The following is a 12788-nucleotide window of genomic DNA, read 5'->3' on the forward strand; positions in this document are numbered from 1 at the left end:
ACTGGCCGTTGGCTGTCTGGGCATGCTGGGAGTTGTAGTTTTGCAACATCTGGAGGTCCGCAGGTTGAAGACCACTATTGGGTTCAGAATCTTAATTTTTTTCAGATTTTGCACCTATAAATTGGGTGCGTCTTATACGCCAGTGCGTCCTATAGGGCAAAAAATACGGTATATTATGTGATCAGTCGGGTACTTGAGGTTCAGGCAATCTGTATTAAGTTAGCTAGTGATCTTGAGTTGTTGAAGAGGATTTTCTAAAAACAAAAGTTAAAATAGTTATGTATTATTAAAGGGCCAGTAACAGCTATTTTGTTAATTTGCTGTTTGTAGGATTTTTCAAAGGATAAATATGTAAAAATACAGCTGTGGTCAACACAACCTTCTTGGGTATATATTTTTTATTTGCTAATAAGATGAAAAATACTATATCATTTCAAGTTCTGTGTATAGATAGACACCCAAATACTTATCATGTATGTGTTTATTGACTTGTTCAGTAGTGAAATACAAAGAAATGGACAAAAGATTACACTGCACAGGTGATTATTTCCTTTGTATATGGGAAAGCATTTACATGCTACAACAAGTCTGTGTGCATTACTTAAAGGGGTATTCCAGGCCAAAACTTTTTTTTATATATATCAACTGGCTCCGGAAAGCTAAACAGATTTGTAAATTACTTTGATTAAAAAATCTTAATCCTTCCAATAGTTATTAGCTTCTGAAGTTGAGTTGTTGTTTTCTGTCTAACTGCTTTCTGATGACTCACATCCCAGGAGCTGTGCAGTTCCTATTGGGATATTTTCCCATCATGCACAGCTCCCGGGACGTGACATCATCAATGAGCAGTTAGACAGAAAACTTCAGAAGCTAATAACTATTGGAAGGATTAAGATTTTTTAATAGAAGTAATTTACAAATCTGTTTAACTTTCCGGAGCCAGTTGATATATAAAAAAAAGTTTTTGCCTGGAATACCCCTTTAAGAAATTAAATACTCATCTATTAGCTTCCCATGTTGAACCATTTGGTAGTCCTTAAAGCACATTTTAGGTTAACCAAGTCACATAGGATTTCTGTACATAATAGATGATAGATGTTATTATGGTGGTGGGGAGCCTGGCTGCTTAGACCTACAACCTTTAGAACAAGGGCATTCATAGTACATTTAGGTAGGAACACACTTTGGAATATTTTCTACTACAAAAAAATGCAGCATATCTGCAAAGGCAGAAGTGAATCAAGCTAGAAAGGGGACGTATAACACCTTCCTTTATATTAGTCCTCCCAGCTGGATAGACTTCTGCCTTTGGTATATTTTTGGCTACAAAAAAATCTTCATCACAACTGCAACATGTGTTCCTAGCCTCACACAGTTTTCATAATTCCTATACTGTCCAGTTATACCAAGTCATCTAGAACAATTGATGTTTTTCCAACTTACTCCAGTATGAACTGTCATATTTATCATATACATTGGCCCTCATTTACTATTGCAAACCCGACATGTTTTGTCGGGTTGTGCGCCAGTTTCTGTCGCATTGCGCCTGAAATTCTGTCTGCACCTGAATTTGCGCCTGAAATTGCGCCTGAATTTAAAAAACCCCAACTAACTCTCTATTTTGCTCGGAAAACCCGGAAAAGGGGCGTGACCGCTGGTGCAATGGGGGCGTGGTCACAGAAAAGGGGCGTGTTCCCGACATTTTCACAACATCACAACATATTTACTAAAGTTTCCACAGAAAATGTGGTGGATGTGTGTAAAAAAAGCAAAGTGTAGGGAAAGTGGAAACTGTAGGGAAGGCTTAGTAAATACTGTGGAAAATAAATTGTAGGGAATTAAAACCCACAAAGAAACCTACACTCCACTCTTAGTAAATAAGGGCCAATGTATGTTTACATATTAGCAAACATGGACAAAATTGTTGGTCCTCTTCCGTTGAAGCCAGAAAAAAATACAATGCTCCTGAAATAACTTGAAACTGACAAAAGCAATAATAAATAAAAAATTACTGAAAATTAAAGGGGTATTTCGCCTTTAGACATTTTATCCCCTATCCGTGATCTCCGTGCAGCACCCGGTATTCTGTGCCGGACGCTGCTTCCGAGACAGAGACGTGATGTCTAGCCAACCCCCCCCCCCCTCACCCCGTAATGTAACACCACGCCCCCTCCATTCATTTCTAGACAATGAGACTTCTGCACTTGTCTATGGGTAACTACAGTGTGAGCCCAGACTTACTTTTCTGTTATTTGTGCCAGTCACTATTCCAAAAGGTTAGCTATACTAAAGGTGTGGACTTCCTTAATTTCTTATTGGAAGTATATTGGTATTCTTCCATTTAAAATACCACTCCTATCGTGTTACATATGCATCTAATATAAATTCGGTTTAATCCTACGGGAGAGTTTCCCAGTTCTCCATAGAAGAGTACTAATCTTTTTTTGATTATTTTGTATATTTTTTTTCCATTAGCTGTATATGTTTCGATGGTAAGCACATGCTCTGAAGGGGTTTTACACTCATTACTTAATCCCTTTAGTGATAAGACTATTTGTAATCTTTCATACACAGGCACTTTATTATCCAACACTTTTTCTCCCTATTTTCTGCAGAATAATTATGCTGTCATCATTAGTCAAATAGATAAAAAGAGACAATAGGAATTAAATAATTATAAAACTACTCTGAAACTCCTAATTTATTGTATGTCTCTACATCTATACTCTAATTCCTTTTAAGATCACCCGCTAACTCACGAATGCAGCCACTCTTATCCTAAATTAAAAAACCCTCACACATAATTGCCAATTTAATCCTTACAGCTTCAGCGTGCTGCAGGCATGGACAGCCTACACTTCTGTCTGGGCATCATGGGAGTTTTTCTGTAGTATTATGGAAATAGTACCAGTACAATATTTCCATGTTCTTGAAATCACTATGTTGCTCATTGGTTCCACGATAGGTTTCTTTGCAATAACAATCTCACAAAACCCTTATTTACCCCATAAATATATCGAATAGCTAATATAAATTAATAATACTAAAATAAAGCAGCTACAAAGAATATGGATATTGAAGCTCTCGCACAATACTCTGACAAAGTATAAACTATATCCTGGACTAGGCAAACTTGGAACCGTGGAGACCTACCAAAATAATATGGAAGGTATTGAAGATCTAGATGATAAAATATATTGACCCCACTAGATCCAAAATTGTATGACTGATATTGATGTGCTTCCCACGCCTTTATAGTATAGTATATTCTTTAATAATGAATACATGCAGGAAAATGTATATGTTTAAAATTGTCATTTTCTGAGCCCTATAACTTTTTTATTTTTCTGTGTTCAGGGCGCTATGAGGGCTCATTTTTTGCGCCGTGATCTGAAGTTTTTAGCGGTACCATTTTTGTTCTGATCAGACTTTTTGATCACTTTTTATTCACTTTTTTGTGGTATAAAAAGTGATCAAAAATGCGCTATTTTGGACTTTGGAATTTTTTGCGCGTACGCCATTGAACGTGCGGTTTAGAAAGCGGTATATTTTTATAATTCGGACATTTCCGCACCCGACGATACCACATATGTTTATTTTTATTTACACTGTTTTTTTTATTCTTGGAAATGCCGGGTGATTCAAACTTTTATTAGGGGAAGGGATAATTGAAAGGGTTAATGATTTTTTTTACACTTTTCTTATGCAATATTATAGCTCCCATGAGGGGCTATAACATTGCATTTACTGATCTTTAATACTGATTGATCCCCATAGGAATGGATCAATCAGTGTTTTCGGCGATTGAATGCTCAAGCCTGGAGCCCAGCCTGGAGCTCAGCCTGCAGGAAGGAAGGTAAGAGACCTTCCTCCTGTGTCGCGGCATCCCGAACAGCTCCCTGAGCAAGCCGGGCACTTTTACTATCGTTTTTAGCCTCGAACCGCGATCAGTGCCGATCAGTGCCGTTTTTAGCCGCGAACCGCGATCAGTGCTGCGTGTTATTAGCGGCGGGTCCCGGCTTCACTATGACGCCGGGCCCGCCGCGATATGATGCTGGGTCACTGTGTGACCCCGCATTATATCGCAGGACCGGGACTCAGGGCGTAAGTTTCCGCCCTGGGTCCTCCTTAACAGGTTAATATAAAACTAGAAATAAATTAGAAGCACCATAGTTTATCCAGGGAGATACATTAAATATGATGCCCACTGTTGCTCGCTATTAATATTGCCTAAGGGTAAAGCAAGTTTCCTTCATGATGTAAGAAAAGTAACAAAAACTTTAGTAACTTATAAGAGTTGTAGAGGAGGCTGAGGTACGGTATACCTCTAAACCAATCTCTTTGGACTGATTTATTTTAAGAGTGCTGTGTTCAGTGTAGCTTTTATTTGTTTCTTTGTGTAAGTGACTTCATCTCTCTTGCTTCATAGTGATACAAAGGAATCCACTCCTTCATGCGACTTTTTTTTTTTCATCTTTACTTTCGAATCCTGTTAATGACTTTAGAAATGGTCTCAGATGGAATAATTTGCAACTTTGAGCTGCTATTAATGATTATTCATGTACATTTTGTTGGTTGATTAAAAAACACAGTCTTTGTAGTGATTGTAGCTCATAGCAAAATCTTTCCGAGCAACAAAAGGATTAACAGTTGGTATGACACTAGAGATTGTGGTATCCGTTTATTTCTTAGGGCTAATTTGGCTTCTTCAGAACATTAGATCGTTCTATAATCTCTGGCATCTAGTCTCTTTATACCAATACCAAATGGAAATGAGCACATTGAGGTCTGTAAAGTTGTGTTCATTCTCTTGAGTTACACAGTTGTCCTCATTATTCCTTCTGTTTTGCTTAGCACATTTCAGGCTTGCGTAGTGTGCTGTGATTCTGTGAGGTCTCTTGGAAAAAAAACTGTTAATTGCTGTATAAAAAGTGTTTCTGCCATCGTATGGGGAAAAAATGAGAAAATACTTTTTGTACAACTTTTTACATTGTGTGTGTGTATGTACATTTGTCTGCTTTACACGTTGAGTTAACCTAGTGTACGTGTACTTTAATATTGATAACCTATATGTAGGATAGCCTAGTAACTTCTGCCAACTCTACAGTCAGCTGGGTGAAGGAACTGATGCATTCTAGTCAGTGCCATGTCCTTTAATTGTATACTCTGACATGAAGATGTAGAGTTTTGGCTGCTTCTGGTACTGAAGTTCGCACCTGCTGGCCATCAACATCAAGTCCGAGAAAACCCCTCTAGAGACATTCTTTGCCTCAGAACAGACCACAAAGTTCTTACTGTTTAGTCTCACTAGTGATTATTTCTGGCCCTTCTTGAGCAGTGCATATGTGTATATATATGTATATATACTGTGTAGAGGAATAGAGTATGAGCAGTGACAACTGCTCTGAAAACAACTTTAAAAAATTGGTCGTCTCTTTTCAACATAGTTTAACCACTTTCCCTATAATATATATAACATCACTATAATTCAGCGCTAACTAATATATATCTGCTTCTTATGGCAAATAATTCTGGGTTGAAGCATTTAAAGGACAACTGTAGTGGTAAAAAATTCCTGCCTAAATGTTCCCCATACAAAAGTTATACCATTCTGTCTATTAGTTATATTTACCTATATGCAGCCGTTTCTGAGATATTGTACTTGCCAGCATAGCCCAGTTGTCCTGCATCCGTCCCCTATTCTTTTCATTGCAGCCGCCATCTTTGAGATGGAGATGTCATCCTCCCAGCAGCCTTTGCGCTTTTCTTTTCCTCCCCCTAGCCTCCACCGGGTTCTCCCTACTTATGCATATGCCATAGGCATCTGTAAGCCCCATGCGCGCCTCCTATCTGTAAGGTCCGGCACACACGGCATTCCCCGGCCAAACACGTGATCACCCATGTTCTCCGTCTGTCAATAGGATTTATCTTCCCCCGTGCGGCACGTGACATTCCTATTGGCCGGCGGAAGTAAGCACAAGGCATGATGGGAGATGTAGTTTTACTTTCACTTCTCCTCAAGAATTCGTGTGCTGATAACGGGAGAACAGCTGGGCCAATTTTGACGGGCGAGACCTAGTTGGAAAGGTCTTTCAAGTACCTATTAAATGAGGTAAACTAAAAAAAAAATGCCCAGTACTGCAGATGTCCTTTAAGAAGTTTCAAATATTAGCAAGGAGAACTGTGTATGAAAAATAAGTACATCTTGATTAAACATACCCACATAAAAGAAAACAAAGAAACACTGAAAAGAAATACTAGACAAAGCCTATCCAAAAGAATGTGTCTGAGGATTAGTTGGTAACTGGGGTGTCATACCCACTCTTGTATGTACTCCATAAACTGCTGCAACACCTGGGCGTCAGTATACATTGCACTTTAAATGTGGGGTTTGCTGTAACATTTCACCTTTACATTACCATCTACATGCTAAGTCATGTATACTCCTCTTGTATTGTTGCCACCCCCCCCATTTTATGTGTTGCATGTGAGCATACCCAAACACTATATTCATGGGCTCTGTCCCAAAATACAACAATTGGTTGCTGCCAGTGTTAATTCATAGAATGTAGTCCAAAAAAAGAAAATATATAACACCACAAAAAGCACACCATATAGAGTAAATAGAAAAAGTAACAAAATCTTTATTAAGATATCAAATAATGTTATATACACAAGTATGCAAAATAGCATATACACTGTTAAAATCACTTAAATACAAGCACAGGATGGAGAGTCAGGAGAAAATCCCCCAGAAATAACCCCCCCCCCCCCTTCCCCCGACACACACACACACCCACACATATATTTACAGCCAGAGGGGCCCAAAATACAATAATGTACCTAGCCTCCCTACAGCATATCAGGATAATATCGGGCAACATAAAGAAATTATAAAACTGGAGATAGTAGTACAAACATACAAATAGTTATTAACAAATGGTGATATCCTGGTATAATGGCCAAGTGACCCAAGCCCATCAATCTAACAAATATGAAGAAAAAACTAGAAGATAAGCAAGGACAGAGGCCAGATGGTATTAGGCAAAATCCAGGGGACGATTGCCTCACTGAATCCCCACATGTTACATCACTAAAATGTGACTTCCACAAGGGTGCTGACGCATGCTTACGAGGGGATTTCACCCCCAGTAAATAATTTTCACTGTTTGTATGATGTGATATTTCAAAGATGTTTTATGCCACTCGTTTTGTGTATGATGTACTTATTTGTCATACAATAATTCTCAGTAGTTTTCCTTGGTGTACGTTTTATTTCTTTTGATTATTCACTGAACCTGTGGTCTTTTATTGAGCCAATGATTAAAAAAAAAATACTCCAGGCTTACACTATTATTGGTGCTGATCCTGTCCTTGTGTTTAAATTCAGTTTTTCATTACTTTATGCCTCCTTATTCCCGTGTATACTCACAAGACATGCAGCTCACTGAGGAGGAAGGGGAATTTCCTTGGGCAAAAATAACACTTGCCCTCACATCTCATATGTGAACTTCCTCCCTCACTTCTCAAAGCTGACAATTGGCTGCTCTGTGCACTGAGACACGCCTCCAGATCACACAGCAGGCTGATTAACAAGCCAGGAGCCTGCACGGAAACCTGCTTGTCCCATGAACACTTTCTGTACTTTGTCTAGGCACAGCTGCCAACCAAAACACACAGGCACTAGCTGCAGGAGTAGGACAGCTTTTTGGACAGTGGAGGGACCCCTAATGGTAAGAAGTATGGAAAAAAAATTTGGCACAAAAATATACACATTTATTTCAGCCAAAAATATACAAATTTTTAACCAATGAATATTACAAATATACGTAAAATGTTATCTAGATTATATAAAATGTTTTTGATAATGACAGTGCCCATTTAAGAGGACTGGTATATTGGTGTGATGTTACCAGAAATGTCAAAGTAAATTTTTCAGGTCTATGGAGAAGACCTCAGAAAATGAATACATGCTCTAAAACCTGTTACAGTTGACAGCCGTTGCATGGTATGGCAATGTATGCATTATCCCAGATGAAATTGCATTTTCATAACCTACTACAAATTCAGTGGTGGCAGGTCGGATACCTTGGCTATCCAAAGGATATAAGCTACTGGAGTTGTAGTAATCTATGTTGACCCCCAATTGGTTGCCGCAGACAACACTACATGCTCTGCACTGTGTCACCTTAATCCAGAAATTCTTCTCATGCCTAGATAAAAGCATGGTTATCACTCGTGACAAGGAAATGAAGGATGGGAAATTGGGATTTTAGCATTTGGACATGTAAATCAAGCACTTTATTGCAGTGTTTAAGGAAAAAGCCTCCCAGAAACATCTAACAACAATGCTTGCTGTTTGACACAGAATTTCATTTGAACTTATTAAATTCAGACACAGTATATACTTATGTTGTCACTAGTTGTAAGCACACAGGCATGAATGGCCCAGATTACTTTATTGTCCTGCTGGGGAGGTCATAATCTTTTGGCATTAAGCTGATGCTTCTCATGTAGTCTAATGGATGCTTAGCCATTTATTCAGGTAAAGACGTCAAATAGATGCAAACGTGGGGGAGAAGGGACGATCACACGTTTTTAGCCATTTCAAAGCTTGTATGGACATGTAAGATTCTTATACATTAACTTTAGTTATCACACATATAATCCAATGTCTCTGGGAATGTTAGAAAACAATAGTTCCTATTTGAGTACACCCCTCACATTTTAGTGAATATTATGCAGGAGATTTATCAAAATCTGTGTAAAGGAAGAGTGGGGCATTTGCCCATAGCAACCAATCAGATTGCTCCATTCATTTATCAGAGGCCTTTTTTTAAATGAAAGAAGCGATCTGATTGGTTGCTATTGGCAGCTGCCTCACTCTTCCTCTGTAAGGGTTTTGATAAATCTCCCCCTATATCTTTTCATGTGACAACACTGAAGAAATGACCCTCTTCTACAATGTAAAGTACTGAGTCCACAGCCTGTACAACAGTGTATAATGTTGTGTCCCCTCCAAATAACTAAACAACCAGCCATTAATGTCTAATCCTTGGCAACAAAAGTAAGTGCACCCTTAAGTGCAACCTGGCAGTGCTGGAAAATAAGGGTGGCCACATAAAATATTGACACTTTGGGCCCAAATTTCACATTTCCACTTAGAGGTGTACTCACTTTTGTTGCCAAGGTTTAGACATTAATGGCTGTGTGTTGAGTAATTTTGAGGGGGCACAACATTATACCCTGTTGTACAGACTGTGCACTCACTACTTTACATTGTAGCAGAGGGTCATTTCTTCATGTTGTTCCATGAAAATATATAATAAAATATTTACAAAAATGTGAGGGGTGGACTCAAGTATGTCAAATACTGTATTTTCCTATATGGTGCCTCTATTGCATTCATATCATGTTGTCTTTTTCATATTTACAAGTATCTGGCAGCCACTTGTTCCTTTTTCCTTATGGCAATAAACATCTGCTTAGCTGCTAGAGTTCCTTTATCTGCATAGAGGCAGATGGCACACCAGCGCTCCAAACAAAGAGACACTTGGTAAGATATATATTTAAAAACAACCTGCATATTCACCTCACATACTCAAATACGAATTGGAGGTACACAATTTATCTCATTTCTATTACTTACTTCGGGGAGTGGCTACAAAGTTGGTGTCCCCTATGTGGTGGAGACCCTGGTCAGCTACCTCTGCTGCCTCCCCTACAATTGAACCTGCTCTGTAACATAAGGACATACAATATGCGAATAGGTCTGCGAGTTCCTTAATTTTGGTATAACTGTCCACTTAATTTACCCTAACCCACCCCATTATGCAAGGGTTCTTCACCATAGGGAATCTGCTGCAGAAGTTCCAGACCCTAGACTCAGTGATGCATTGCCATCTATGGAGACTGCACATTTCAGAGCGGTCCTAGCGTTGTATTGTCCTGCTGGTGCCTGCTACAGATGAAATTGCTGCCCAGAATATCTTCAGGCAGAGATTCAGTATTGTGAATGAGCCCTTAGTGCAGGGGATGGACTTTAAGGATGAGAGCAACATTATTGCTTTTCCTCTACCACAAGGTGTAGGTAAGAAGACTGGGCAATGCTGGGTACTCACCTAGTTGTCCATAGAGAAAATAGGGAACTTATCGGAATGCCTTGTTACTATTAAAGAAACTTTTATCTTTGCTAAGACATAAGGAGCTGGGAATTTCACACACACACACACACACACACACACACACACACACACACACATATATATATATATATATATATATATATATATATGTATATATATCTTTTCCTCAACTTTATTCTTTATATTCTCAGTTACAGAAAAGCTCATGTGAAACTTCCAAGAACAAGAATTAACATAAGAATTTCCATAATAGAACCCATACCTGTATATATAACAAGGTACGCATAGATTAAAAGCAGCTATTCGCAGATAACAGTGCTGCTTTCTATTTGTAAGGTATTCTGTGTTATTTCAGTGTAATAATGTTGTATGACAGTAATAAAACCCTAATAAGAAAGCACAAATGGAAGGCTGGGAGACAATGTATTCTGATTTAGAAGCTGCTTTCTATATATATTATTTACTTATTAAATAACCTACACTCGCTCTGTTGCGCTGCGTATACCCAAGTCACTGACCACATGCTCTTCTATTACTCAATTGACATTCTTGACTTTGACCCCTTCAGAATAACATTGGAAAGGTGCTGACTGACTACATCAGGTTGCCATTATAATGTGTCTCTGGACAGGGATTTTTTTCATGGTTTTTATTAAAATAGTTGAAGTTGAAATGGAATGTACATATACATACCTCCACATTGTTGTACTTTCAGATGTGTTAAGGTATATGCCTTCTGACATTTCCTTGGTTCATGGCCAAGAGTTTAAGGTCATATGGAGATTGCTTAGAGAACACAGCACAGCTGCTGGACCATTATATAGAACACAGACATTTTAGAGGTTATTTAAGCTCGGACGTTACAGTTTTGCTGTTATGTGATTTTCTTTTATACGTTTTTACTTTCTGAGAGCTCAGCATTTCAACAAAGTCTGATCATTTATATGGTGTGGCAAGAAATTTCTACTTATATGTTTGTAAAGGAAATGCAAGTTAACTGCTTGTGGATTTTTCTACAAATTTTTCTTTAAACTTCATGCCAGTTGACATGTAGCCCAGACTAGGGCTATACAAGGGTTTTGACCGCAGCAGGGATTGTGCGACAAAAAATTCACCATGTCGCACTGCAGTGATAGCACTTCTTTCCACCTAAGGTCAGAGAATATTGTCATATTGATGTGACCCACAAGTGGCTGCGACCTGATGGTCGCAGTACATTCTTATCGCATGGATTTCTTGTAACTGTCGATCACAGTTGTGCCCATTTGTGGCTCAATCGTGCAGACAGGGCCACCTAAATGATTACTAGATCATTCTTGTGGCCATTTACTTTTATCATTGCCGGCTGCACATCGCTGAGTCAATGAGTTATAGGCCTGCATAAACAATACGATCAGCCGGCAAACAAGCGTTTTCTTATCGCTGATCCTATGAATGTTTATTTGGACAATAATTGGCCCGTGTTAAAAAGGCCATTAAGTCTTTGGAGACTCATCACTTGTACGGCCCAACTCATGATCCTTTGTTTTCCCTGCAATAGGGATAATATTTAAAGAGTAAAAATGTAGAAATAAAGACAATAAAAGAAATAAACTGCATTAAAGCAATGCTAGCCAACCAATCACATGTAGTCCTGCCCTTGGTAATCTAAAACTATAAATGGTCTATATAAAGCTGCTATAAAATAAATATATCCTGAAAAAAACAGCCTGGATTGCTGTTTGCATTTTCCCCTGGTAACAGAAAATAAATAAAATGCAAAATAAGAATAAAGCCCCATGTATTACATAAAAAATACTAACATTTTTAAATAACTAAACAAGAAAAAGAATGTTATTACTTTTAAACCTGCATGTACTTTCAGCACTATTTCCTCCCTTTAGGGTTAAATCCATGGCAGATCTGCATCAAAAAATCTGCATGTAAAAAAACCTTTGCCACATTTTTGGTGTGGAAATCTGCAGGCAAATTTTCAGCAGTGAAATCTACTGCAGGTAAATATATTCATAATCTCCAGACCTCCAGGGTCCTTCAGTCTTCACACTGTCCTCTGTATAGAAAAAAGTCCTTCACCGTTGAATATCGCAGGAAACCTGTCTACTAATTGTAATATTTGTCCAGAGCTGTACTGTATATCAGAAGTCCCCAAACTATTGTACCTCATAGCTCAGATTAAAATTTTATACATTTAACCTCTTAAAGACTCAGCGTTTTTCATTTTTTTGCATTTTCGTTTTGTCCTCCTTACCTTTTAAAAATCATAACCCTTTCAATTTTCCACCTAAAATTCCAGCGATGGCTTATTTTTTGCACCACCAATTCCACTTTGTAATGACATCATTCAATTTCCCCAAAAATCTTTGGCGAAACCAAAAAATATGTCCTACACTGATCACTGCCATGCAATAGCATGGCGTTGATCAGTGTTATCGCCGCTCGACTGCTCCTGCCTGGATCTCAGGCACAGAGCAGTAATTCGGCAATCAGACAGCGAAGAGGCAGGTAGGGATCCTTCTCGCGTCCTGCAAGCTGTTCGGAACGCTGCAATTTCACCACGGCGGTCCCAAACAGCATGACTGAGCTGCTGGGAAGGTTTCACTTTTACTTCAAAGTTGATTGCCTTGTCTGAAGAGTTAATACCGG

The 12788-nt window shown here is 38.6% G+C and overlaps 2 protein-coding genes across 8 annotated transcripts in view; one reads left to right on the forward strand and one right to left on the reverse strand.

The window, feature by feature from the left end:
* FAM172A (family with sequence similarity 172 member A) overlaps positions 1-12788 on the forward strand; it is a 525562-nt gene that overhangs the window by 471001 nt on the left and 41773 nt on the right. The window contains exon 11 of one of the 7 annotated variants that reach the window (XR_008847616.1): positions 10337-10423. The exons of the other annotated variants lie outside the window; for them this stretch is intronic. The gene's annotated coding sequence lies outside the window, so the exon portion shown is untranslated. The remainder of the gene's footprint in view (positions 1-10336; positions 10424-12788) is intronic. 7 annotated transcript variants of the gene reach the window in all.
* The window catches only part of LOC130290507 (translation initiation factor IF-2-like), a 163764-nt gene that overhangs the window by 100147 nt on the left and 50829 nt on the right, over positions 1-12788 (reverse strand). The window lies entirely within an intron of this gene.

Source organism: Hyla sarda, chromosome 1, assembly GCF_029499605.1.
Source record: "Hyla sarda isolate aHylSar1 chromosome 1, aHylSar1.hap1, whole genome shotgun sequence".
NCBI classification, from domain to species: domain Eukaryota; kingdom Metazoa; phylum Chordata; class Amphibia; order Anura; family Hylidae; genus Hyla; species Hyla sarda.